The sequence below is a fragment of the Pinus tabuliformis genome, chromosome J (assembly GCF_031772625.1).
Source record: "Pinus tabuliformis cultivar Carrire ecotype Pingquan chromosome J, CPIR1, whole genome shotgun sequence".
Classification (NCBI taxonomy): Eukaryota; Viridiplantae; Streptophyta; class Pinopsida; order Pinales; family Pinaceae; genus Pinus; species Pinus tabuliformis.
Genome location: NC_142295.1, coordinates 111,870,153 through 111,897,771, shown reverse-complemented (window position 1 = coordinate 111,897,771; position 27,619 = coordinate 111,870,153). Strand labels below are relative to the sequence as shown.

General features: G+C 38.7%; 1 pseudogene; it reads left to right on the top strand.

The window, feature by feature from the left end:
* Positions 1-24,042, top strand: part of LOC149225790 (abietadienol/abietadienal oxidase-like) — a 39,092-nt pseudogene extending 15,050 nt beyond the window's left edge.
* The last annotated feature ends 3,577 nt before the right edge of the window (positions 24,043-27,619 follow it).

The following is a 27,619-nucleotide window of genomic DNA, read 5'->3' as shown; positions in this document are numbered from 1 at the left end:
AAGCGATGTCTTTCCATGTTCGACTTCAGCGCAGTTCTCACATGGATCGACTTGTACTTAGAGTGAAGATCGAACGAGTTTGAAGACCCCAGATCTAGTTTCATCCATCCGAGCTGCGATATATATTCAGGAAATATAAAGGCATTTGTCATGTACATCATTGCAGCAGATGATCATCCTACTCAAAGGATGATAATTTCAGTAGAGAATTATCAGTCTACCATCAGACGATCGTCTGTTCTATGTACCAAAATGAATTTATAAAGCTGAGCATGGGAATGCCCGCCTCAGCTAGATCATGAAAGCAGAATGAAAAATAATGTATTGTATTGTATTTTATTACAGGTCACCTCTCAGTGATTGAATGAACTTCGGATCCTCCTGATAAAGCATTTCACCCGATAAACGACCTCATGCTTTAGGGGGCAACTGTTATAGACATTTTTGTGCCTTGCAGCATGAAGCATGAAATGTCCATAATCTAAGGGATCCACAGTCCCTAAACATGTTGTTCCTACCCCTAGAGGAACAAGGTCAGCAAACCACAGCACTGAAAATCAGTTCTCCACCTGAAAACACTCAAAAACAAGCAATTTCTTGATCATGTCAACTGCTCCACTGAGCATCTGTTGGAAATAATACTGAGAGGGGGGGTGAATCAGTATTATCAGATTAATAAAACCTTTTCAATTTCCTACTCAGAAACATATACGCGACTTCTGTTAAGTGAACCAGCGTGTACACGCGACTGTGTCTAAAGCAACTAGCGTATATGCAGATATCTTATGATTCAGTTAATCTTATCTTCAGTAAATGCATCAGAACATTATTAAGCAATTTAGGAGTAAACAGGTGCAGTATAACAGAACAGAATCATCACACAAGAGCCACACACATGAACAACATGATATAAGGTGGAAACCCAATGTGGGTGAAAACCACCTGCTGCAATTCGTCTCTTTCTTTCTTTAATGAGAAACTTCTTTTACAATATACTGGTGCAGTCCTTTACCAGTATGTAGGCTACAACCTGCAGAGGGCTACAACCCTCTCTTTCGTTTTCCAACTACTTTTGGAAGGGAGCTACAACCCCCTCAGCTCTTGTACTAGCTGATCCATTTACTAGTACGTAGGTGCTGACCCTACAACCTTCAGGGACCACGTTTCATCAATTTTCAGACTGGATCCAAGAGTACAAAGCAAACATTACCGCAATACAATCATCAACTTATACTTGCATCATAATTCATTAAACAACCCAATACCGAATCACTGAAACCCTGTCATCAAGAACACAGAACCCAAACCAGAATCTAGAACTCTGCAACAACCACCAGAATCAGCAACAACCTGAAATATCAACCCTTATCATGCATACGCTACTTCACTGTACCAAAACCGCGTGTATACGCGCTTTCTCCAAAGGCAACCCGCGTGCAGATCTAGAAATGATTACTTCTGCCTTTGCTGTCAGATCCGACCCTTACCAAGCGTCCCGAACAGATAACCAACAATACCAGATCCTCTCACTGCGTCAGCCACACTCAATCCATGCTCCTTTGCCTAGTGATCTTCTCCTTATATAGCTTTAGGCCTTGTTCAATACCAAGAGCCAAAACCATAGAAACACAATACCATCAACTTCAATACTAGGGATCGACACGCCCGTCGAGACACAATGGTCCGAAACCATAGGCACAACTTCCAAGGACTAACCGCCATGGACCAAAGGTACGTTTCCACATACATGCGCTTTTGCTGAAGCCAACCTGCGTGTACACGCTGATTCTCCTTGATGAACCTGCGTATATATCTTTCTTGTCCTGCTGTACTGAGATCTGTCTTCTAGTTAAGTTGTCATCACCTGTACCAGTCTCTGAGCACCTGTACCAACCTTCTGAGTGAGTTGCCATCAAGGACAACACTTGAATCATAATGCCAACAATCTCCCCCTTTGGACTTGATGGCAACCACCACACCAAGTCACTCTCCCCCTTTGACATCAAGGGCAAAGGGTGGACCAAGATATTCTCTTCCTTGGTATACCTTCTGCTGACCATACTGCTGTCCATACTCCCCCTGAGTATATGCTGAAATCTCCAAATGTGCTCCCCCTTTGTGTATGCCAAAGTGTACCAATCTATCCATCCTGCTCTTGCTGAAATGTGCTGTTCATGCTCCCCTTGACTGTAGGCAAGATCTGTAAAAGATGTTCTACAAGAAGAACAAAGACTTATACATCATAGAAGACCTTCCTATCACCAAAAGACTCAACATACATTCATCACCCAACCTAGTGGGGATATCCCAATATTGACTCATTCACCTAACCATGTGAAGATACATGATAATACATGAACATTTCATCATTCATCCCAGGCATAGTGGGGAAACCAACATAGGCCGTTACATGACCTTGACATCATAAAAGAGATACATGACATAGTGATGAAATATCTAGACCAAGACTTATGAAAGCCACCAACAGCATCATGATCTGTACCATCAGCCTGCAATACCATTCCTAAACAGTAAGATGTATCATTTAGCTTCATAGACTTTATCAACACCTTCTAACCATAATGCCAACAATGCATTATTCGAAGAGTATTCTCCCCCTGAGTGTAAGCCAACCATGTCTGAACCATTTCCTGAGTCTGTTCTGCTCCCCCTGAGCCTGAGCCAACCATGACTGAACCTGGGTCTGTTCTGCTGCCCTTTCTTCATATACGCGACTTTGCAGCCTGTAACTCGCGTATATACGCGACTTGTCTTCAGTCTATCAGCGTATGCAGGATGGAATACTGAATTTCATCACTTTCAGATTCCCCTGTGTCTGTTATGTCAGCTGTCTGAGTTATCCCACACCTTTCTGTCTCTGTCTTCTTCAATTCCTGCAACTGTGATGATGTATGGTCCCCTTGTCTTGAATTTTGAAATCTGCTTCTGCATTCCCTTGCTTTATGCCCATAGTTGTTGCATGTATAGCACCTTATATTTTTCATGTTCCTTCTATCACACTCAAATGCTTTGTGTCCATATGCATTACAGGCAAAGCAATACCCTCTGAAATACCTGGGATGAGATGATCTTTCTTGAACCATTCTACTTCTGCATCTGGCTGCAATATGTCCAAGATTATGACATACATAACATTCAACTTTATTCAGCGGAGGAAATAATCGTCTATCACGTTCATAGTTAGGAGTAAAGGATCTTCCTTGAGGAATTTCTTTTCTTGGTTGTTCCTTGAGCATTTCAGATTTCTCATTAGAGTTTCTTGTCTCACCTTGTGAACTAGATTCACCTTCAACATATTCATGAAAACCAAGACCAGTCTTGATAGCAGGAGATCTTTGACTATTAAGAATATCATCCAAGACTTTAGAACTATCTTGAAATCGTAAAAGCTTATCCTTTTCTTCTAGTTTACCTTTCAAGATATTTACCTCAACTTGATGTTGTTCTTCCTTTTTCAGATACTGCTTCCTTAGGTCTTCTTCAACTTTTCTCCCTTCTTCTACTTGTCGCTTTAGTTTGATCACTTCATGTTCTTGATCTTCAAGATCTTCTTTTAGAGAGAGGATCTTTGATTCAAGTCTCTGAATAGTTGTGCTCTGATCTTTTGCTATATCCTGCAATTTCTCCCTTACCCTGGTTTCCGTTTCCAATAGTTCTTTTAATTTGGCAGCTTCTTCAGTTTCTGCATTCTTCTCTTCATGTGCCATGAGACTTTTAATATCCTCGCTATCATTGGATGAAGCATTCTTCTTCTTGTGCGCCATGAGACTTCTAATATCTTCACTATCATTAAATGAACTTTTAATATGGGAATAATAGCTTCTACCATCTTGTTCATATATCCTTTCTTTGTTATGAGGACATCTAGCAGCATAGTGACCAACTCTACCACATAGAAAACATTTGAAAGGCAGCTTATCTTTGAACCGTCCAGTTCCACGTTCAAGATTCTTGACAAAATTTACCTCATCTTCTTCCTCTGACACTTCGAATGCGGCCTCTGGTGGTACCTCTAGTCGCATTTCAAAAGCAGTTAGGATCCCGTGAAGCTGTGACATGGTAAGTTTTCGCACATTCTCCTTTTCTTCTACGGCAGATACTTTAGAATCAAATTTAGTAGACAGAGATCTCAAAACCTTTTGAACTAAGACAACTTCCTCAAATTCTTCACCCAGATCCCTCATACAATTCACAATCTCATCCATACGCAGGAAATAATTAGCTACGCTTTCATTACTTCGCATCTTAAGAGTTTCATACCGGATTCTGAGAGTTTGAAGCTTCGCTATTTTTACCAGATCATCTCCTTCGTAGCTTGTAACGATTTTGTCCCATATTTCCTTAGCTGATTTGAGATGCATGATCTTCATAAATTCTGATTGAGTCAAAGTACCCAATAGGACATTAACTACTTTGGCATTGAGCTCATATTGCTTTTTCTCTGCTGGATCTGTAGGAGTTGCTGATGGGAATTTGTATCCTCCTTCTATGAGTCCCCAAACTTCTGCTCCAAGAGACTGTAAATATGCAGTGGTTCTTATCTTCCAGTGAGTAAAATTGTTCCCGTCAAAGACTGGTGGCCTGATGTGTGCCTCTCTTTCTGGATTAGCCATTTTGATGGATCTTTTCCTTCAAGCGATCAAGCTTCCTCTGAAGGACCTGCTCCGATACCAATTGTTGGAAATAATACTGAGAGGGGGGGTGAATCAGTATTATCAGATTAATAAAACCTTTTCAATTTCCTACTCAGAAACATATACGCGACTTCTGTTAAGTGAACCAGCGTGTACACGCGACTGTGTCTAAAGCAACTAGCGTATATGCAGATATCTTATGATTCAGTTAATCTTATCTTCAGTAAATGCATCAGAACATTATTAAGCAATTTAGGAGTAAACAGGTGCAGTATAACAGAACAGAATCATCACACAAGAGCCACACACATGAACACCATGATATAAGGTGGAAACCCAATGTGGGTGAAAACCACCTGCTGCAATTCGTCTCTTTCTTTCTTTAATGAGAAACTTCTTTTACAATATACTGGTGCAGTCCTTTACCAGTATGCAGGCTGCAACCTGCAGAGGGCTACAACCCTCTCTTTCGTTTTCCAACTACTTTTGGAAGGGAGCTACAACCCCCTCAGCTCTTGTACTAGCTGATCCATTTACTAGTACGTAGGTGCTGACCCTACAACCTTCAGGGACCACGTTTCATCAATTTTCAGACTGGATCCAAGAGTACAAAGCAAACATTACCGCAATACAATCATCAACTTATACTTGCATCATAATTCATTAAACAACCCAATACCGAATCACTGAAACCCTGTCATCAAGAACACAGAACCCAAACCAGAATCTAGAACTCTGCAACAACCACCAGAATCAGCAACAACCTGAAATATCAACCCTTATCATGCATACGCTACTTCACTGTACCAAAACCGCGTGTATACGCGCTTTCTCCAAAGGCAACCCGCGTGCAGATCTAGAAATGATTACTTCTGCCTTTGCTGTCAGATCCGACCCTTACCAAGCGTCCCGAACAGATAACCAACAATACCAGATCCTCTCACTGCGTCAGCCACACTCAATCCATGCTCCTTTGCCTAGTGATCTTCTCCTTATATAGCTTTAGGCCTTGTTCAATACCAAGAGCCAAAACCATAGAAACACAATACCATCAACTTCAATACTAGGGATCGACACGCCCGTCGAGACACAATGGTCCGAAACCATAGGCACAACTTCCAAGGACTAACCGCCATGGACCAAAGGTACGTTTCCACATACACGCGCTTTTGCTGAAGCCAACCTGCGTGTACACGCTGATTCTCCTTGATGAACCTGCGTATATCTCTTTCTTGTCCTGCTGTACTGAGATCTGTCTTCTAGTTAAGTTGTCATCACCTGTACCAGTCTCTGAGCACCTGTACCAACCTTCTGAGTGAGTTGCCATCAAGGACAACACTTGAATCATAATGCCAACAGCATCTGCGCTGAATGTCAACTGCCCCTCTCTGTACCTGCGTTGAATGTCAAATCCAACAAAGGCTACCTGCGCTGAGCGAGATTGGACAAGTGGCACAGTCATTCCTCAAGGTGTCAATGCCCAGGAAGCTTCCAAAATGACACTTGGATCAGGGAATTCACCTAGTGATGAGAAAGAGGTTCTTAAACTCCAAGTGGAAGCAAGGATCTCCAAGTGGACTCAAGAACTGAAGTATAACTAAAGTGGGAGAGGACACTAGTCAGCTCTCAAGCTGACTCATCCTTTCTCCAAAACTCCTATATATAGAGCTCTCTCATGAGGTCTAGGGAGGCTGGAATTTTGTGAATGTAAGGAAGTGCTGTTGGTTTGAGTTTAGAGCTATTGGGTGATTGCTTTGAAGGAGGTGAAGAGGAGATTTCTTTCTGCTGGGAGGTGTTGCTGGATTGGGCCTCTTATGGTCGTAACACTCCTTGAACTTTACTTCTTCCATTAATAAAGCATTTGAGGTTCTTCTATATGCATGTGTCTCAATGGTGTATTGTTATACTTGTGTATTTGATTTATTCTAATCCTTGAATCAATTATGAATGTATGCTTCTTGTAGTTTCCCTCTCTTGCCTTTTTGCAGGATCTTTTGTAGCTGGGCCAGTGAAAGAGCAAGGAGCTGGGAGCAAGTAGCAAGGAGAGAAGATTGGATCAATCATTAGCGAAAGACATCGGTTAGTGGATCCCTTTCTCCCCTGTTTTACTTTCATAAAGAAGAAATCTTAGATAGCTTTGCTTCGGTTGTTGCTGAGGTACTATCACCCTTAGAGTGGGATAGGGTCATTCCGTATTAGATACTTTTCCCTACAACATTAAAACCCTCAAAGAGGGAAACAGTGCACGGCCTGAGCCAACGCGGCCACTTCACGCAATTTATTGATAAAAGAATGAAAATTTACATAAGCTTCTCTCATGCATGGTTAACCTACAAATGACCCTCCATGCTCTTTAAATAGAGATCATGGACCAATCAGGTGTTAAGCCATGGATCAAGTGTCGGTAATACCGAGGAGAGAATGAACCATCAGATCACTACATATCGTGACCGTCGAATTGTAAGTTGCAAAATGTACATAGTAAAGAAATACACTTTACCTAACTCTATACTAGACCAAGTTATACTTAACTATTTCCTATGTGTCGGAATATCCTAACATCCCCCCTTAAGAACAACTTGGGATAGGATTGAAGGATTTACAAATATGACACAATAGGAGAAGGAAGGAGGCACTAGAGCCTATCCCCCCTTAGTGACAACTTCCTGAACTCCAACCATAAATCGAAGTTTAGTGAACTTCACCTCTGTGAGAGCCTTTGTAAAGATGTCTGCAACTTGATCATCTGTTGAACAATATTGCACTTCAAGAACATGGTCGTGGATGAGCTTTCTGATGAAGTGCATGTGCAGTTCAATGTGTTTGCTGCGCTGGTGTTGGACTGGATCTTTGCATAGTTGAATGGCACTTTGATTATCACACCAAAGTGTAGTTGGATGCTGCTGCTGAAAGCCAAACTCTGACAGGATCTGATGAAGCCACAAGGCTTCCTTACTAGCTTCTACGGCACCACGATACGCTGCTTCTATTGAAGAAAGAGAAATGGCACCTTGTTTTTTGCAAGCCCATGTAATAGGTCCTGAACCAAGAGTGAACACATAACCTGCAGTAGACTTCCGCTCATCAGGGTCACCAGCCCAATCGGAATCAGTGAAACCAACCAATAGAGGAGATGCTTCGGCACTGTAATGAATCCCAAACTGAATTGTTCATCGAACATAACGAAGTATTCTTTTAGCTGCTTTCCAATGACTTTCACGTGGGTTTTGCATAAACCAAGCAACAAGGCCAACAGCAAAGGAAAGGTCAGGACGAGTATGGGTTAGATACAAAAGTTTTCCTACAAGTTGACGGTATAAGGTAGCATCAACTTCAGGAGAAGTACAAGTGACTGAAAGTTTGACTCCAGACTGAAAGGGAGAAGGGGCTGGCTTACAGTCTTCCATGTGAAAATGGCATAGAATATCATAGGCATACTTGGATTGGGAAAGGGAAATACCTTCCTTGGATTGCAAGACTTGAAGACCAAGAAAATAATGTAAGTGTCCTAAGTCTGTCATTTCAAACTTCCTTTTAAGGCTAGACTTCACATGGTTTATAAGTTTGGGAGCACTCTAGTCAGGATAAGATCATCAACATAAAGAACAAGAATGATAAGAGACTTGCCCACTTTCTTGGTGTAGACAGTATTGTCAGAATGACACCTAGAAAAGCCATTTTCTAAAATAAAGTTATCCATTTTGGCATACCAAGCTCGAGGAGCTTTCTTGAGACCATAAAGGGATTTCTTAAGCCGACATACAAGGCTGGAGTCTGTTTGTATAAAGCCAATAGGTTGTTCCATATAGATTTCTTCATGCAAGTCCCCATGCAAGAAGGCGGATTTAACATCCATCTGATGGACTTCCCATTTGAAAGAGGCAGCAAGGGAAAGAACAAGGCGGATAGAGTTCATTTTGGCAACAGGGGAGAAGGTTTCAGTATAGTCAATGCCTTCAACTTGTGAAAAACCCTTAGCAACAAGACGAGCTTTATGTTTATCAACTTTCCCATCTGGTCCATACTTGGTTCTATAAACCCATTTGCATCTAACAAGTTTTCGTCCCTTTGGTAGAGGAACAACATCCCATGTATCATTTGCCAATAATGAATGATATTCTTCATTCATAGCTGCTTCCCAATCTGGATGGCCTGAAGCTTCTACAAAGGTTTCAGGATCATAATTCACTGAAGCTTGAGCCAGTAAAGAAGAGGCTCTCTCGAACTGAGAACGTGTACATCGCTGATCTGTAGGATCACCGACAAGATCACCTGTTGCATCCCGAGTAGCACGGACCCATTTTGGAAGCTGAGGAGCTGAAGGAGGATCCTGAGAAGGTGGGGGAGGATTTTCATCCTCGCTTTCATCATCTGAAGAAGAAATATTTCAAAAGTAGAAGAGATAGGGAGAGGTGGCACATCCGCCGAACTAGGCTCACAGGTCGATATATTTTCAGCAAACTTTTCATCTCTTCTAATGATAACATTTTTGGACTTAAGTGGAATAAGTCTATATCCTTTGACATCTTCAGAATATCCAACAAAAATACATTTTTTACTCTTAGGTTCTAAAGCTTTATGTTTCTCATCTGGAATATGGGCCCATGCTTCCTTCCAAAAGCACGAAAGTGACTTACATCTGATTTGATTGAGCTCCATGCTTCTTCTGGAGTGATATTCTTTAAAACCTTAGTAGGAGTGCGATTTATTATGTAATTTGCACAGTTAATTGCTTCTGCCCAATAATTAAGACTAAGTCCTTTAGATTGAAGCATACAATTAGCCATTTCCTTTAAGGTGCGATTCTTCCTTTCAGCTACACCATTTTGTTGTGGAGTATATGGAACAGTATGTTGCATTTGAATTCCATTCTTAGTGCAAAAGTTGACGAATGTGTTTTTAACATATTCTCCGCCATTATCAGATCTTAGCTTAAGAATTTGATGTCCAGATTGTTTTTCAACAAAGGTCTTAAAGGCCAAGAACATGTTAAATACTTCACTCTTGAGTTTTAAGAAGTATACCCAAGTGCGTCTGGAGAAATCATCAATGAAAGTTAAGAGATAATTGTAGCCAGAGAATGAAGCAACTGGAAGTGGACCACATAAATCACTATGCACGAGTTGTAAAGGGGCTGAGGCGTGCCAAGAGGCACGTTTTTCAAAACTGTCCCGATGATGTTTTCTGAGTACACATCCGGAACAAACACCATCTCTGCAAGATACCATTGGAAGACTTGTCACCATATTTTCTTTACATAGATTCTGAAGAGAGCGATAGTTTAAGTGACCAAATCGCTCATGCCAAAGTTTGCTCACTTCATCATTATGAGCAACAAATACTGAGGGAAGATTTGATGACCCAAATTTGTGAAACTTATACAACCTTGTAGAATCATCAGCAATGCCAGTAGCTAAAATCTGTCTAGGATCTCTTAGGTCCTTAATTACAACATCGTGAGGTGAAAATTCAATGATTTTACCTTCACCTGAATGGGTTATCTAATATACAGATAGAAGGTTGCAAGATAAGGTTGGAACACATAATACATCATTAAACTGACCATTGTCTAGATGAACAGTTCCAGTCCCTACAACACTAAGAGATCTATCATCACCAACATATATATTTTTGGTGTTACAATCATTTAAAGAAGAAAACATGGCTTTGTTTTTGGCCATGTGATAAGAAGCTCCAGAATCAATGAGCCACTCATGAGAATGAGAAGAAGAAGATACATTTAGTGCATAGCCAGACCGAGATGCTTGACAACCACATGCAGAAAGTGTCATTCCTGAAGATGAAGTTGAAGTTGAAGATTGCTCCAAATGGATGTTATGCTTCTTCATTGCTGCTTCCAAGGCTTCCATCTTCTTAAAGCATTTGGATTCTAAGTGGCCATCTCGATTACAAAAGTTGCAATGTGTATCAGTCTTCTTCCATTTGTTTTTATTTGTCTTATCATTTTGTTGAAATGATTTTTCATTTTGAGGCGGAAATTGCTTAGGACCCTTGTTTGGTTTAGGACCATTCCTTTTAGGATACGACTTCTTAGGATTCTTTGAATTTAGTTGCTGCTGGGCGGCTAACGCTTTCTTAGAAGAGTTTCCAAGATGAAGAAGACCAAGGTGTAAGAGTTTTTCTTGTTCTCTTATTAAAGAATCACAAAAGGAATCAAAGGAAGGGGACTTGTAGGCTTGTCCTTGAGAAATGAAGGCTTCTCTTGTAGAATGGAAGGTGGAAACAAACATAGAATAGGCTGGTCCCAACTTAGTAAGAATGGAGTAGATAAGGCTACTATCTTCTTTCTTAACCTTAACACCTTCAAAGAGAAGTCTAAGGGTCTTGAACTTGGACAAAAAATCTTCAATCCAAGAAAAATTATTGGGGTCCAATGTAAGAAATTCATTTTCAAGTTGATGGGCTTTAAGTTCATTTTTAATTCCAAAGACTTTAGTAATCTGTTTCATTGCTTCATCAGGAGTATTAAGTTCTGTAATATGGAATCTAAGATGTGGAGAAATAGACATCCCTATCAACCCACGTGCTTGGTCTTGCCTATTTTCCCATTTAGCTGCCTTGTCTTCATCTTTCGGTTTGGTCTCTTGGCCTGTGGCTATTCTGTAAAGACCTTTACTTCTAAGTAAATCCACAATGTAGGACCACCATTGGAAGTAGTTAGTGTTGTCAAGAATAACTTGGCATGGAATTTCCATTTAAAAAAAAAACTGAAGCTATAGATGCTGAAACTAAGTGTTTCAATGGAAAGATCTCGAAAAATTAGCCTATTTAAAAAAAAAACGGTTCTGAAAACGACTTCCGGATGAAGAAGTTATGGCTTTTTGAAGAAAATTTGATGAAGTCACCGACGAAGTGCAGAAATGTGTGGAAATGAAAAATCCGAGAGAGAGAGAGAGAGAGAGAGGGGGGGGGGGTTTGATGCTTTGGGTTGCGTGCTTGCTTTGAGAAAGCTCTTTTTTCCCTACAAAACAAAAAACACAAAACCCAACACGGACATACAAAAAAAAATGAACCTTGCGGCTCGAAGTTAGCTTTAGCCGGAAACTAAATATTTTCAAAAACGAACCTTGCGGCTCGAAGTTAGCTTTAGCCGGAAACTAAATATTTTCCTCAATGTTTCTGATTTTCTGAGATCACACTAAGGCGCAGCAGAAAAGAGCATATGCATGAGAAAAATCCTTCCTTTCTGTTTCTGATTTGCCCAGATCGCACAGAGTCGCAGGGCAAAGAGCATACACAGAAATGAAAGGTATAGATCCGGTAATAAAAAAAGGCTAAATAAACCGAAAACCGAAATAAACAGAGAGAAAATAACTGTAAACTGCAAATAAACACTGTATACCTCCAGATCTTAAAAATGACGCAGCTAGGGCTACCGGAAACCTTTTCGTGTGAAACGAAAGGGGTTCCTCACTTGAACAGATGCTCCCAACACAATAGAGTAGTCCTCCTGGCCCGAAAGCAATCAGAAACAGTAGATCTAGGAAACGGTAGTCGGATGCAGTTCTACCGGATTCAGATTTGGATCACCAACGGACGCGGCCCTCAAATAGCTCTGATACCATGTAGGAATTTACAGGGTAAGTTCCTTAGACAGAACACCAAAGGACACCGCTCACAAACAGATCGCAGATCAATACACCAGTACTTTTGATGTGGTTAAAAACCTCAAAGAGGGAAACAGTCCACGGCCTAAGCCAACGCGGCCACTTCAGGCAATTTATTGATAAAAGAATGAAAATTTACATAAGCTTCTCTCATGCACAGTTAACCTACAAATGACCCTCCATGCTCTTTAAATAGAGATCATGGACCAATCGGGTGTTAAGCGATGGATCAAGTGTTGGTAATACCGAGGAGAGAATGAACCGTCGGATCACTACATATCGTGACCGTCAGATTGTAAGTTACAAAATGTACATAGTAAAGAAACACACTTTACCTAACTCTATACTAGACCAAGTTATACTTAACTATTTCCTATGTGTCGGAATATCCTAACATTCTTCTTCATTCTTGGCAATATAAAATCAAATCCCTTCAAGAGAGTTTTTGGGGCTTAGGATTTCACATATTCATAGATGTCATAATACACTTGCAGATTCATGTTCTAAGGAAGTTGTGCATTTGGATTTGGGTGTCTTGAGCATAAAGGAGCTTCTTATGGAGTCTTTGATTACTTCCAAGGAGTTCCTATTATTCTAGTTCTATTTTTTTAGACAATTGTGTCAATAATTTAGCACACTGATAGAATACTTTTGTATGCTCGATGCTCATTTTGTCATTGGTCAAGTTTTTTACCAAGGATTACTTTGAACAATGACTTGTTAATATATACTTTGATTCTATTATGAATAGCAAGTATATGATTTTTCTATGTGAAAAAAAATAAAAAAAATTGATGTGGAAAAAGGTTTTATTTCTGATGAAATTATTTGTGATTTTATTTTATTCTTGCTCTTGGTTGGATATGAGACTTCTTCTAGAGCCATAAAATTTTCTATCGAGTTTCTCGCTACATGTCCCAAAGAATTGAATCAAATGAAAGTAAGTATGCATAGAATTTATTTGTTATCAGATTTCTTATTTATTATCTTGGAGGATTGCAACAAATGAAAATTCTTATAATATTTTCATTTTCAGAATTGTATGCTTATAAAAAGTTTTGATTTATAAAGTTATATAATGAAATATTTTATGTTGGTAATGATAGGAAGAATATGATGCTATAATTAAAATCAAGAGTGGTCATAAGAAACTCTAGTGAGATGATTATAAATCAATGAAATTCACTCGATGTGTATGTAAATTATTATCCTTTTTTCCATCTCAATTTCATATTAATAAAGACATTATTAAAAAGAGTGTCTAGAGATTTATTAAACATGTTAAAGTGAATGGAATTTTTTTTTATAACTTAAAAAAAAAAACCATATATATTTTATAATTGAAACTATAGAATACTGATATAAAGGATGTGAATTCAATTTCATTCTTTGTCTGTTATAAATGAAACACTTAGACTAGGTAACTTTGGCCCTATGGTATTTGGAGAAACTAAAGAAGATACTAAAGTGAAAGGTATTGTTTAATGTATATTTCATACGTTTATTGATAGTTACATACTTTTTCTAAATATTTTACTTAATTATGTCTATAAAATTGTTGATAATTTTGAGCAATCATTTTTATAGATTGTATCATTCCAAAAATATTGGTGTCTTTTCCTTTTTTATTGAAACCCATACAGATGAAAATTTCTGCAATGAAGCTCTTACATTTAATCCATGAAGATGATGCTTGGACCAAGTAGGTTCATATTAATGATGAACTCTAAATTTAAAGTGTATACAGTAAAATATTTGCATAACTAAACTTATCCATAAATTTTCAGGATGGATGGAATGATCACTTGTTTTCACTTTTTGGAGGCAGAGCTAGGCTTTGTCAAGGGTCCCATTTGGGTAGACATGATTTGGAACTTTTCCTTCACATCTTTATCACAAGATTCAGGTTTATTTTTCCTCTTTCCAGATATTTTATAATAGTTAAAATTTTAGGTCATTAATATTAAGAATATTTTCATAAATGGCATCTTAAGATATTTGATTCCTATGGGTCCAACTAATCCAGATCTTGGGGGCATGCCCCTAAGATCTGAAAAATTGAAATTGCCAGAATAAAAAGAGGAGAATGCCCAATAAACAAAACCACAAAGAAATTTTTTATTAAAATAGAGAATAACTATAAAAGCTACCTTATGGTGGACAAGGGTCAATACCATGGGTCGATTCCATGAGTGAATGAATACCATGGGTGGATGTCACTTACAATACCATGGGTGGATAAATACCATGGGTGGATGCCACTTACAATACCATGAGTAAATTCCACGGGTGGATGAATACCATGGGTTGATGCCATTTTCCATTTGGATCATTCCTCCCACCTTAAGAAGCAATGGTCCCCATTGCGTGAAGTTCCCTCCTACGAAGCCTTTGTTGAATATGAAGAGCCATTGAAGAGAAGGGTTTTATGTGGTTAACCCATAACCATGATGAATGAAGATTCGAGGATAGAGATACCTTGTAATGCTTGTGACCAACTATGATACTGACAGTGTGCAGCCTAGCAAATGGACTTCGATGAAGTGTGGGTTTGTGGACGGCCTATAACCATGATGAACGAAGATCCGAGGATAGAAATACCCTATAATGCTTGTGACCAACTATGATACTGATAGTGTGCGGCCTAGAAAATAGACTTCGATGAAGTGTGGGTTTGTGGATGACCCATAACCATGAAAAATGAATATCTGATGATAGAGATACCATGTAATGCTTGTGACCAACTGTGATACTAATAGTGTGCAGCCTAGCAAATGGACTTCGATGACAAGAATTTTGTGCGGTTGACCCATAACTATGATGTTGGTTGTTGATGAAGTAGTAGGTGCCTACATAGCTTGGGGTGGGAGGGCATGTTTCCAAATAACCCAAGATGAATGTTGCTATGTTGAAACTAATGAATGTGAAGCAGGTGCCTACTAAAGTGGGGTGGGAGGGCACATCTCCAACGAGAACCCGCTCCAAATGTTGCTCCAGAATTAAAATGGGCATAACTCGGTCAATATAACTCATAATATTTATTATAACCTGTTTTTGGAAGCAGAATGACCATTTTTCATCTTCCCATATGTTGGAAATCCTTATCTAGATACTTTAGAATCTCAGATTTGCGTTGCAATTTTTCCACCGTCACAAAAGTTCTGAAAAAATCGCTGATTTTAAATCACCAATATCTCCCACATCCAAACTCTGATTCAACCCTTTTTTTTTAAATTGAGTGATTTTTCAAGAGGAGTTCAGATCTATAATCATTTTTTTCTGAAATTCTGCACAAAAAATTCAAAAAATGATATGAGAGCCATCGTCCACTAGTTGTCATTAAAAAAATAAATAAAATAAAAAAATAAAAATAAAATAAAAATAAATAAAAATAAAAAAAATCTACAACATTGTTGATTTTAAATCAACGATATCCCCCTCATCCAGACTCCGATTCGGCCGATTTGTTTTTTGAATTTTGGTATTTTTTCGCAAGGAATCCAGATATGTTATATTTTTTGTAAATATTGCACCAAATGTTTCAGATTTGATCTGCAAACTCGCCGCCCAAAAAAATATTCCTGCAAAAAAATGAAAAAGAAAAATTCTTCCTGCTTGGCCCAAGAAAGTGCTATGTGGAGGTCGCAGCGCATGCCTAAAGTTTGTTGAATATTTCTGCAAAAGTTTGAAACTGAAATATGCATGAAACCCTCATTCCCATGGAATCATAACTTGCTCTGATACCACTGATTCAGATCTTGGGGGAGGCCCCCAAGATCTGAAAAATTGAAATTGCTAGAATAAAAAGAGGAGAATGCCTAATAAACAAAACCACAAAGAATTATTTTATTAAAATGGAGAATAACTGTAAAAGCTACCTTGTGGTGGACAATCTGTTCTTTTAAAAAATGTGACTTGTTACTTATAGTATTTTTCAGTTACAATACCATGGGTCAATTCCATGGGTGAATGAATACCATGGGTGGATGTCACAATACTATAGGTCAATTCCATGGGTGGATATCACAATACCATGGGTCAATTCCATGGGTGAATGAATACCATGGGTGGATGTCACAATACCATGGGAAAAGACCATGGGTGAATGAATTCCATTGATGGATGTCACTTACAATACCATGGGTGGATAAATACCATGGGTTAATGATGCCATTTTCCATTCGGATCAACAACAAGAGATGGGAATTGAAGGAGCAGGTGGTAGGGAAGCCAAAAACCCTAGCTACCCTAGCCCCCTGGTTCATGCCTCCTTTCCTTTTTGATCCATAAACTGTCTTGGATATTCCACTGGACAGTTCTTCACAATAGATCTGATAATATTATATTAAAAATATGAGATTCTACACTTTACAATTTTATTTAATTTCCTGATCTGTAAAATTAATTGTAATTAGTGCATCCATGTAAAAGTAAATCAAGCAGAAAAGTAGAGAACAAAAAAATAAGCTCACACACACATAATACACAAGATATACTCTTTGGGAAACCCTTCGAGAGAAAACCAAGCTGGAAGGTGAGGTTGCTTTGCTCTCTTTCTCTATCTTAAAATATGGCTACAGATACAAAGAAGTAATTTCTATGGCCCGTGGGCTACTACAATCCACATATCCTCTATGTGTGCTCTACCTCCTATCTCTCATGGCTATATTTTCTCAACTATGTAACAAAATTCTCTCGAAAGAATGGAATGTCTCTTCCTCCCAGTGGTCCAGTTTTAACACAGCTTGATAGCCTACTAGTGGTTAAGTTTGACTACATCAACTCTTAACTAGAGTTACAAAATAGACTCTTTGGATTATTTTACACCACAAACACATGGTTAGCCCCTTTTCCATGAATAATGGAGGTTGATGTGGCATCCTCCCAAACTATAGGTGTGAAAAAAGGAAGGTCAACTTCTGAGTGGGTGCAACTTTTGCATATGGACTATGATTGACATGATTCTTGCGTTGTTAGAAATATCTCTATGTATAGAATAACATGAAAATGTTCCACACATTAATGGAAATTTTTTACCCCCAAAAAATGTCATTTGATGCCTCAAAACGCTCCTAGAAGGTTTTAGACCCCGTTTCACCAATCTGGGTCTCGCTAGTAAAAACAGTCCTGTGAGTTGCTTCCTCCAGTTTTTCCACTCCAAATGCATTGATATGGATGAAAAATAATATAATGATCCAATTTGGATCACACCTCCCCATTATAGGAGGATTTCTATCCCCAAAATATTTTACTAAATGAGGTGAAGATTTTTTTTCCTCCACTTTCTCTCTTGTGTACCATTTAGATTTTCCTGGAAGTTGTCCCTTCAACCCAGTTTGCCAAAGGTCGTTTTACCCTTGTCTTGTAGTTCTAGGCATCTTCTGAAAAACTATATCTTTTGTCAAATTTTCCTGAGCATCTGGATTTGAATCCTCCACAGAAGGTAGGACATGTTCCTCTTCCTGATCTAGCATGGGAGGCTCATAGAGTTTCAAATTCTCTACATTTACAACATAGTAAATGTGCATATATGGTGGTAAACTAAGTCAATAGGCATTATCACCCACCTTTTCCAATATCTCAAAGGAATCATACCTTAGATCCTTGATTTTCTTACCAAGTCCCTACAATCTCTCCTTGTTCAAATGTAGTCATACTTTGTCTCCCACCTTGAATGATTTCTCTATTATGTGTTGATCATGCCTGGCCTTATACTTCACCTGTGACTTCTGCAGTGTTTCTTGTACCTGTAGATGGATCTAACTAACCTTCTCTATAAATTTTTTAGCACTCAAAGCATCTCCTGTAATGTCTTCCTTCACTCCTCCTTGCTGCCCATATGCAATATCCAAATTTGAAAGTGGAAAATATCCAAAAAAAGTTTCAAATGAGGACTTTCTTATAGAAGTGTGGACCACTTTGTTATAAGAATGTTGTGTAGATACCAAAGTTTCATCCCAAGTCTTTGAATGCTCCTAGTTGTAACCCCTCAAAAGCTACACCAAACTCCTGTTGACTACGTTTGTCTGTCCATCTGTCTATGGATGGAATGTTGTAGATCTCTTCAACTTCGTGTCCATATTCGCCCACAATGTAGTCCAGAATGCACTCAGAAATCTTGTATCATTGTCTCAAATGATGCTCCTTGGTATCCCAAAGTGTACCCAAACCTATCCAAAGAACAAGTTTGTTGCTTCTTGTCCAATGATGGTCTTTTTACATGGCATCAAAACACACATCTTGCTAAACTTGTCAACTACCATGAACAGGTAGTCATGTCCCTTCCTTTTTTTCGGTAAACATCCCACAAAGTCCATGGAAATGCTTTCGCAAGGATGAGTAGGTACAGGTAAGGGATGATATAGACCTTGTTTCATGTTGCTAGGCTTGCTGGTACAACAAAGCATGCATCCTCTTATGAACCCAGCTACTTGTTCTTGCATCTTGGGCCAAAACACATACTTCTACAAGTTAGCCATGGTCTTCCCTACACCAAAGTTCCCTGTAACCTTGGAGGTGTGAGCCTCTCTAATCAGCTGCAAATTCTCACCTTTAGGAACACATAGCTTATCCAACCTGTAGAGTATCCCATCCTGGAGATGGTAGTCAATGGCGTTTTTGCCATCGTGCACATGACTAGACTCTGCAATTGTTGATACACCTCCTTGAAGTCTTATCTTCTGAATATGCCTCTCTGTAGGCATCATGGGCGAATAGCTCCATGTGCATAAGAGTTCCCAAAGTTGTAATCTTTGATGTGGGTGGCCTTGAAAGCATATCAGCCAACTTGTTTGTGCTACCCTTCTTATACTTTATCACCAAATGAAATTGTTGTAAAAACCCCATCCACTTGTAATGCGTAGCCTGTTGTAGCTTATTCTGGGCCTGTAGGTACTGTAACGTCTAGTGATCTGTGTATATTATTGTCTCCTTTCCCATCAGATAGTGCTTCCACTTCTTCACGACTTGCAATGGCATAGAGCTCCTTATCATAGGTAGGGTAGTTAAGAACTTCCCCACGAAATACTTGAGAATGGTAGGAAATGGTTCATCCTCCTTCCATCAAGACAACTCCCATAACCTACCCACTCGCATTTGTCTCCACTTCAAAGGGTTGTTGCAAGTTTGGTAATTCCAGAACTGGTGCTTCACTGATCTTCTTTTTTAAATCACGAAAGCATTATGCTACCCTTTTCCCCACTGAAAACTCTTTACACTTGTTGTTCTGGCATGGAGCGGTGCTGCTACCGTAAAAAATGAGGCTATGAATTGACAGGTACTCTGCTGCTCCAATGAAGCTCCTCACCTTAGTAGCATTAGTAGGCACTAGCCATTTCATTATAGCCTCCATCTTGGAAGGATCTATCTTCAATTATCCTCCACTAATCACATATCCCAAATACACCAAGGATTGTCGCACAAAATCACACTTCTTGGGATTTTTTAGCAGCTGGTGCTTCTTCAATGTTTCTAGATTCTACATCAAATGTGAAATATGATCCTCTCGGGTAGAACTATATACCAATATATCATCCAAATAGACAATAACAAATGAATCTATAAAAAGGCACAGTACATCATTCATTAATCTCATAAATGTACTTGGTGCATTACATAGGCCAAATGGCATAACTAACCACTCATACAAAACTTGCCTGGTTTTGAAGGTGGTCTTCCATGTATCTTATTCTTTAACTCGAACTTGGTGATATCCAGACTTCAAGTCTAGCTTGATGAAATACTTTTCTTGATGCAATTGATCTAACAGATCGACTATCCTAGGCAGGGGATATCTATTCTTGAGCGTGATTTTATTCAACGCCCTCTAATATATACACATCTTCCAAGTCCCATCCTTGTTTGGCACAATGATGATGGGTAACCCACATGGTGATGTACTTGGTCGAATGATACCCTGTTCCAACAGTTGTTGCAACTATTTCTTTACCTCACTTTCTTTATAACAAATTGTCTGTATAGCCCAATATTTGGCAATGGAGAGTTTAACAATAGTTGGATCTTGTGCTCCACTTCTCTCTTAGGGGGTATCCCTTTAGGCTCTTGGAACGTGTCCTTGTATGCCTATAACAAATCCTCCAATTATTATTTTTGTTTCTCAGCACACCCCTCTAGGGATGCCTTGCCTCTTACTAACTCCTCTACAGACTGATTTTCTCTTACAAACAATAAAACATACTTCTTGCTGGAATTGATCAATTTCTTGGCTTGGTTGGAACTTACCAGTGAAATGATTTTCCATCCTTGATGACCCGATACTGGTTAGCTCTCCTTATGAATATTGCATCACACATGTACATGTATGGACTCCCAAACACGACTCCAATACATCAAGGGGAACTACATCCAGATCTACTTCATCAATAAAATAAGCACTTAGAATAGAAAATCTAATTTTACACTATTCTTTTACCTTCATCTATGCATCCTTATGAACCCATCCCAGTGGATATGGGTTTGAGTGATCACGAACTTCTAGCCCAAACTTCTTGACTAGATCTACTGCAATGAGATTTGTCTGCGATCTTGAGTCAAACAAAGCATCAATCCTCATCTTCTTGACCCATATCTTTACATGGAAGAGTTTGATCATTTCTTTCTCTTTCTGTTGCTGAAGGCTACTCAGATTCACCTCCTTCTGCACTGATGTACAGATGATCTTCTCATTCACGTTTGAGATTCTTTCAACTTGGTTGCTCGAATCAATGGCCATGAGATTATTCTTATTATTATATTTCTTCTTTTTCTTCGGGTTTATCTCTTAATGTAGCTTCCAACACTTCTCTTCTGTATGGCCATCAATGTTGTAGTGATTGCAGTGGTTGCTAGGATCTTTGCACTAATGTGTTGTGTTGCCATATTTTTATATTTTCCCCCTTTTTGTGTCTTCTTCCCATCCTTGGAAGCATCTTGTTTCTCCTTTTTCTTCAATCCACTTGATTGTGCTCCTTTCAGCCCTATGTTCTCTAGGTACTGTGCCTGTACACAAGCCTCGTCCACCATTTTGGGCTTAAACAACAACACTTTCTCACACAGATGGCGGTGAAAACCCCCAACATACTTGAGGAGTACATCTGGGTTCTATGGAGAGATACCCAACATTATAGCCATCCTTCTAAATTCTGTGTTGTACTCCTACACGCTTTGCCCCAGATTTTGCCTGAAGTAATGCCACCAGATCCATTGGTATTCCATGTAACCAATGGGATAAAATTGTGACTTAATAAGGGTTTTGAAATCCTCCCACTTAGTCAATGGAGCTTCTCCCTCCAACCTCAGGGTTTCTGTACGGCTCTCCCACCAAGTAAGTACATGGCCCTCCAATTTCAGTCGTGCGAATGAGATCTTCTACCCTTCCTTGATCTCATGGACATTGAAATAAACTTCCAGTTGCTACAACCAATGGTTCAACTTCTAAGCATCAATATCACCATGGTATGTCTTGATATCGACTTTTTCTTCCACTTTAAACAAGGATTGGTTCACGACACTCGAACTAGGTTGATCTTTTCCGGGTTCTTTCTTCAGCTAGTTATCTGCCTCTTCCCGATCTCCCGATCCCCCTTCTAATTTGTCCTTTACATTCAAACCCCCTTATTCTCCAAATATCCCCAGATTATTGCTTAGGGCTATGATGAGGAGGTTGACATTGTGGTTTATATCCATGACTTGTTCTTCGAGCTACGAAAACCTCACCTCTACAGGATCACAAGGTTTGTTTACAGATTTGTTGCCTATGATTAGGATTTTACAATTTTCGGCCTCACCGATCTAGATCCCTACAATATACACAAAATACCCAAATAAACCCACTCTGATACCAAATGATTCGTAAACTACTGTGGATATTCCACTGGACAGTTTGTCACAACAGATCTAACAATATTATATTAAAAATATGAGATTCTACCCTATTACAGTTTTATTTAATTTCTAGATCTGTAAATTAACTATAATTAGTGCATGAAGGTAAAAGTAAATCAAGAAGAAAATTAGAGAATGAAAAAATAAGCTCACACACACATAATACACAAGATATGCTCTCTGGGAAACCCTTTCAAGAGAAAACCCAGCTAGAAGGTGAGGTCGCTTCTCTCTCCTTCCCTGTCTAGAAATATGGTTGCAGATACAAAAAAGTAATGTATGTGGCCTATGGGTTACCACAGTGCACAAATCCTCTCTGCTCGCTCTACGTCCTATCTCTCTTAGCTATCTTTGCCTAACTATGGAACAAAATTTTCTCGAAAGAATGGAATGCCTCTTCCTCCTAGTGGTATGGTTATAACACAGCCTGATAACTTACTAGTGATTAAGTTTGACTACATCAACTCTTAACTAAAGTTACAAAATAGAATCTTCTAGAGTCTTTTATATCACAAACACATGGCTAGACCCTTTTCCATCAATAATGGGGGCCGACGCGGCATCCTCCCAAACTATAGGTGTGAAAACAGGAAGGTCAACTTCTGAGTGGCATAATTTTTGGATACGGACTCCAATTGATGCGATTCTCATGTCATTTGAAATCTCTCTATGTGCATAATAGCATTGAAAGGTGTTGAACTCAGGACTAAAAATTTTTAGCCCCAAAAAGCATGATTTGATGCCCCAAAATGCTCCCGGAAGGTTTCAGACCCCGTTTCGCCAAACTACATCTCGCCAATAAAAATTGTCCGGTGAGCTGATTCCTCCACTTTTTCCACTCCAAATGAATCAAGATGGATGAAAAACAATATAATGATTCAATTCGAATCACTTGTGGCCATGGTTCTTCTCCATATGTCATTTCATCCATTGATTTTGGTTGTAGGTGTTCTCTACGTAGCATTCTCCATGCATTTTCGGTTGCCACTGTCAGTTATGGTTTTGGTTTCCAATCCAGCTTGCCATGATCGTCTATGCTTGCTCTATGGATATGTTTTCTCTGTGGACTCATGGACTCCGAACGCCTTGGGTATCTTGTCGTTGTCACCTGTTACTATTCTTTCCATCCTCTCCACTACTGGGGTTTGCTTGATCTTACCATGGTTGCTCAACAATTTTATGTCGTCAATTTCCTCCGTTGCCACTGCCTTTTCATCCTCTTGTATTTTCTGTGGTTGTGAGATGGTTGTTTTTACTTGGCTTTGGGTTTTGATTGTTCTTGTTACCACTTTCTCGATGTTTCTTGGACTTTCATCTGTTTCTTCTCAAGGTTTTGTCCCTTGAATGTATATAACCCTTAGAGTTTTTGGATATGGGCCTATGTCTCTTGCTTTTGCTTTTTGGGGGGACTCTTCTCTTGGTTTTGGTTTTCGGTGTTTCTTTGGTTGTTGGAGGACTATTATTGGAGCTTTGGGCTCAATATTTTGTAGGTCTACTGGTCATCCATTGAATTTCTTGGAGTTTTTCGTGTGGGCCTATGTGCCCTATATTTGATATTTGAAAAGGTATTTTATTGGCACTGATGTGCAACACACATTGTGCATCTATAAAATATAATTTTATTTTCATTAATAAAAATGACAGTTTTTTTGACTCGAGAAAAAAGAATATTTTGTGAATTAGCGATGCTTTATAACAATTTAACTAAGAACATAGATATATTAATTATTGTTATAAAAAAAGTTAAAATTAATAATTATATTGATTATTGTTATGTACAATGCAGATGGGAAGCACTTGTGAATGACCATCCCTCGTATTTTCTATTACCTTATTTGACTAAAGGCTTTTCCATTTTCCTTTATGATGGAGAATGAAGAAATAATTTGTTTATTTTGATGTAATATTTATAAATAAAAATAATTTTAACTTAAGCATTTTATGTGAATATAACAATTATAAAAAACATAGTTTTAGTTTAATATTTTGTTGACATTGTTAGGTTGGCAAATGGCATGATCCAAATGGACAATGGCATCAACCCATGGTATTCATCCACCCATGTTATTCATCCACCCATGGAATTTACCCATGTTATTGTAAGTGGTATCCACCCATGGTATTTATCCACCCATGGTATTGTAAGTGACATCCACCCATGGTTTTCATTCACCCATGGTATTTGCCCATGGTATTGTGACATCCACCCATGGCATTCATTCACCCATGGAATTGGCCCGTGGTATTGTGACATCCACCCATGGTATTCATTCACCCATCGAATTGACCCGTGGTATTGTAACTGAAAAATACTATAAGTAACAAGTCGCATTTTGTAAAAGGACATATTGTCCATCATAATATAGTCCTTACAGTTATTATCTGTTTTAATAAGAAAGTTCTTTGTGGTTTTGTTTATTGGGAATTCTACTCTTTTTCTTCTGGAAATTTCAATTTTTCAAATCTTGGGGGCCTCTCCCCAAGATCCATTTCAATCTTTTAGATCTTAAGGGCCTCCCCCCAAGATTCAGATCAGTGGTATCAGAGCAGGTTACGATTCCATGGGAATGAGGGTTTGACATATATCTTAGTTTGAAAGTTTTGTAGCAATCTTCAACAAACTTCGTGCACGTGCTACGACCTCTACAACGGGAAGAATTTGTTTTTTATCTTTTTTGCGGGATTTTTTTTTGGGCGCCAAGTTTGGAGATCAGATCTGAAACTTTTGGTGAAAAATTTACAAAAATAAATTTCAGATCTGGATTCTCTGCGAAAAAATACCCAAACTCAAAATAACAATCGGCTGAATCAGAGTTCGGATGTGAGAGATATTGCAGATTTAAAATCAGCTAATTTTCAGAACTTTTATGATGAAAGAAAAGTTGCAGCGTGAATATGAGATTCTAGAGTGTCGAGATAAGGATTTCCAACACATGGGAAGATGCAAAATGGTCCTTCTGTTTCCAAAAAAAGGTTATAATAAATAATCTGAGTTACATTGACTGAGTTATGTCCATTTTAATTATGGAGAAGCATTCGGAGCAGGTTCCCTTTGGAGACATGCCCTCCCACCCCACTTTAGTAGGCACCTTCTTCACATTCATTAGTTTCAGCATAGCAGCATTTGGCTTGGGTTCTTTGGATACGTGCTCTCCCACCCCAGGCTAAGTAGGCACCTGCTACTTCATCAACAACCAACATCACGGTTATGGGTCAACCACACAAAATCCTTGTCATCGAAGTCCATTTGCTAGGCCACACACTGTTAGTATCACAGTTGGTCACAAGCATTACAGGGTATCTCTATCCTCAGATCTTCATTTGTCATGGTTATGGGTCATCCACAAACCCACACTTCATCAAAGTCCATTTGCTAAGCTGCACACTATCAGTATCACAGTTGATTACAAGCATTACATAGTATCTCTATCCTTGGATCTTCGTTCATCATGGTTATGGGTCATCCACAAACCCACACTTCATCGAAGTCCATTTGCTAGGCCACATACTATCAGTATCACAGTTGGTCACAAAAATTACAGGGTATCTCTATCCTCGGATCTTCGTTCATCATGTTTATGGGTTAACCACATAAAACCCTTCTCTTTAGTGGCTCTTCGTATTCAACAAAAGCTTTGCAAGAGGGAACTTCACACAATGGGGACCATTGCTTCTTAAGAAGGGAGGAATGATCCAAATGGAAAATGGCATCAACCCATGGTATTCATCCACCCATGTTATTCATCCACCCATGGAATTTACCCATGGTATTTATCCACCCATGGTATTGTAAGTGACATCCACCCATGGCATTCATTCACCCATGGTTTTTGCCCACGTTATTGTGACATCCACCCATGGTATTCATTCACCCATGGAATTGGCTCGTGGTATTGTGACATCCACCCATGGTATTCATTCACCCATGGAATTGACTCGTGGTATTGTAACTGAAAAATACTATAAGTAACAAGTCACATTTTGTAAAAGGACAAATTGTCCATCACAATGTAGTCCTTACAATTATTATCTATTTTAATAAAAAATTTCTTTGTGGTTTTGTTTATTGGGAATTCTACTCTTTTTCTTCTGGCAATTTCAATTTTTCAAATCTTGGGGGCCTCTCCCCAAGATCCATTTCAATATTTTAGATCTTGAGGGCCTCCCCCCAAGATCCGAATCATGGCATTAGTATGTTGGCATTGATGTCAACTTAATGCATTCATGTTTAGCATTGATATACATGGAACGATGATTGTGCCTTGGGAGTCTAGTGTAGGAGCATCGACCCATCCTCATAAAAATTAGCAAGAATGCATTTTAGAAGGCATAATTGTCAAAAGGCATGGTAATATCTATTTTGTGAAATATTAAAAATATTGAAAAATCAATTTTTTGAGAAATCTTAGGAATTCATTGATATATTTGTGGAGATCATGTTGAGAGCTTTGTGGAGAGGATCATGTTGAGAGATTTATGGAGAAGATCATGGATCTTGAAATAATCCACGATGTTGTAATTTTCTAATATATATTGTAAACTTGTGTGTGTGAAGGACTACCATTAAAACAAATATCTGGCCAATTGAGGTGCCATGTAATATTATGGCGATTAAATTAACTTTGATGCATGGTTTATATAATTTTGTTTGTGTTCATGGTGATTCGATGCATAAATGTGTTGAATTTGTTTGATGAATTAATGTTTCATGTAACGACTAAGTGAGCGAAAAATGAGGAATTGATGTTGCATGCATACTTGAAACAGAGTGGCGCAACAAAAGAGTGTAGTAGGGCCATAACCCACATAAAAAAATCCTGAAAAATATAGGCAAAACATTTACATTTTTCCATGTTAAAATGTTTTTTCATATTAATAATATATTTTTAAACACATGTTAATGTTACTTAACTTGTATATTGAAATAATTTGTTTATGAGTCACATTATTATTATTATTAAATTAATTTTGATGCATGGTTTATGAAATTTTGTTTGTGTGCATGGTGATTTGATACATTGATGGTTTGATGCATAGATGTGTTGAACTTGTTTGATGAATTGATGTTGCATGTAACAATTGTGTGAGCCAAACATGAGGAATTGATGTTGCATGCATACTTGGGTCCTAGTGGTGCAATAGAAGAGTGTAGTGGGGCTATAGCCCACGGGTCCAAAATCAAGACCATAAGAAAACTTGAAAATGAAAGACCCCCAGAATTCGTTTTCATTGAGTGCTATCAAAGCACAATAGATTCTTGCGTATAGTTTGGAGGAGAAGCAATAGAAGAAGGTACAGGTTGATTGAAGATCTAGTAAGATATTTTTTTTCTTTGTGTAGGTAACAAAAAAGGAAGGTGAGAAGATTTGCTGCATCCTAGAGCAATGAGTGCTCATAGGGTTCTAGAGAAGAGAACCAAAAGGATGCCAAAATCCCAAACTCAAGAGAAAGTTT